The sequence below is a fragment of the Carassius gibelio genome, chromosome B18 (genome assembly GCF_023724105.1).
Source record: "Carassius gibelio isolate Cgi1373 ecotype wild population from Czech Republic chromosome B18, carGib1.2-hapl.c, whole genome shotgun sequence".
Lineage (NCBI taxonomy): Eukaryota > Metazoa > Chordata > Actinopteri > Cypriniformes > Cyprinidae > Carassius > Carassius gibelio.
Window position 1 is genome coordinate 8,806,688 of NC_068413.1, and position 2,807 is coordinate 8,809,494.

The following is a 2,807-nucleotide window of genomic DNA, read 5'->3' on the forward strand; positions in this document are numbered from 1 at the left end:
AAGCAAGATTGACTGAACAGAGGATCAGAAGAGATCAGCAAGTCATTCATAAGTCGCGCAAGTATGCATGGAAACTTTTGGTTCTGATAAACTTCACTGAATAGAGGCATTGTTAGCACAGATTATCATTAGCAGAGAGGCTGCAGTGAGCTGGAGAATGTGGATAATATTAGTTCCAGAGGAAAACATAGTTTGTGGTCATGGAATGTATCCAAAATCGGCAAATAGAAAGTGCGCAAGATCAAATGTTGCCTGAGCTTTGAGGCCAGTGTTATCTTCAGTAGTCTGTACATACTTTTATTTTACTTAATAGGTGCCAAAATATTTCAACATCTGCATCTTCTAGAATAAAGTATGCCAAAAGACAGAAAATTATGTTTTCATTAAGAAAAAAAAAACAGTTTATAAAATGTAAGAAATATTAAATATTTAAATATTATATAATTTAAAAAGGTATCATTTAGAAAACGTGCTAATAAATTGTCATTTTAAATTAAAATTTGTAATTTATGTCTTTATAATATATTTTATTCTCTAATTTTAAATGGTCAGTATAAATGACCCGTATTTTATTAATATAGGCCCTTGCTATGTTATTATAATATCTGAGGGACCAGAATGTTTCAAGGCCCCTGTTCTAGAGTAACTCCACTTACTACATTATATCACAAATATATATATATAGGACAAAGGGAGAGAAAAATAGACTGTGACTAAATGCTGTTTTGAATCATCAGTGTGGCACACTGGTTGCTACCGTGGCTAAAGGAGGGGCCACTCCCATTCCTCCATCTGCTGCAGAGCTGTAAACAATGATGTCATTTCCTCTCAGGGCTGAGCTGGCAATTTTAGAAGCTTAAAAGTGCATGGGGTAATTTACAGTAAGAGAGCCACTGTCCCATTTTACAGTCAGTTACTTGCGGCTAATCGAAGCATGTTAAAATATGCCTGTCATGTATCTCTAACAAATGACTCATAACATTGTGAATATACAACTACAGGTGTGGCTAGGTGATGTTTCATCTTTATTGACACATTTCCAGAGGTGTTCTAGTCTGCAGTCATAGACATTGAATTGGTAGTAGTTTTGTCTCTACTGACAGACATGCGTGTTCTTTTCCACTGCAATGATATGATCAGCACATTATATACTCACCTTCTTTCAACACCTGTTTTGCACAATTTAGGTAAATACAGTGGCTGCCTATGACTGACTGCTAATGTGATTCTGGTAATGTCTGACAGAGGCATGAATAATTTGTGTTGTTTTCCTACCATCTGTAACTATGGAGCAAACATTTAAAATAACACACTATTGTGTGTGTGTATGGTATTTATGTAAAGCATTGTTATAGTAATGAATGGTGAATTAAGATCTGAACCAAAGTTTTTCTTATGCTCACTAAGGCTAAAATGAGGCTTACAATTCAAAATGTTTTATTTTTTCCTTTGAATATGAAGCTAAATTTCCAGCAGCCATTACTCGAGTCTTCATTGTCACAGGATCCTTCTAATATTATAAATGTCTTTAATGTCATTTTTGGTCATTTTAAATGATTTTTTTGTTGTTGAATAAAATAATAATAATAATTAATAAATAAAATATTATTATTATAATTATTATTATTAATCTTTCCCCAAACTTTTGAATGGTAGTGTATCATACAGTTTCTGAAGGATCATGTGACCCTGAAGAGTTATAAAATACTGAAAACATACTGTAATTATTTTATTTAACTGAATTTACCCACTGTATGAATGATAAAAAGTCAATAACACAGCGTTACACCACAATGTTCTTGTGTTGTATTAAAGAAACTTGCTTCATGGTAACATAATTTATTCAATGTACATTGTGTATAAAAGGTGTGCAAACTTTTCCATGTCTCATAAAAAAAAAAGCACATGCTTTGAGATTGACTGCGATTTAAATGCACTAAACCACTCGGATCTTGACGCATAGAAAAGTTTATAGTGGTCACCAGTAATACAATAGGACACCTAGCAGTAGTACCCAGTGACAGGTAAAGGTATCTCAGTTAATTCTAGATGGGGAACTCTCAGGAGTCCTCCAGCAATAAATAATTTAACAACTTTTAAGTAGACAGTAAAAAATAAACTGACACAGGAAAAATAACTTTTTGTTTAATTACAGCACGTCACAGACTATTTAAATCACTGACACATAGGGGGTCTAACTTGATTAAAGTATATGGAATCATATGATGAATAAATCAGTAAACTAATATAGTATTTTTTTTAAATCATCAAGGACTGATGGGGCAAGGTTTCTTCAAAAGCAGAATAACAGAAATGTTACAAATAAGACTTGCTGTATTATGGTGATTGTTTTCTTAACATGTGAAACAGAGTTGGTTTTAATAAATGGTATTCTATATAAACAATCTAACTCTTTATCAGAGAAAGTCAATTTTAATGAAATTTAATTCACATGAAATTTTTATATGTCGTTATCGTGAACGTGATCTGAATGGTCGCAACGGAACTATCACATATTAATAAAAACATAATAAAAAGCTACAGTAAGCCTATGTATAGATCTGATTTCATTGGAACATTTTACACTACACGTGGGATGTCAGGGATCACGCTGCTTTAAAAAGAGCTAAAACAGTTTTCTGAACCGGTTCTTGACTGTTCAAAAGAACCGATTCGTGGAAACGAGACGGTATTCTCATCACTTGTCTGTTGTTGACCCAACGTTGTTCTCCTTACCGCGTTCATGTGACTAAAGCGCGTTCACGCAGTCTTGTAGCTGCGCTCCCGTGAAAAAAATATATTTGCAC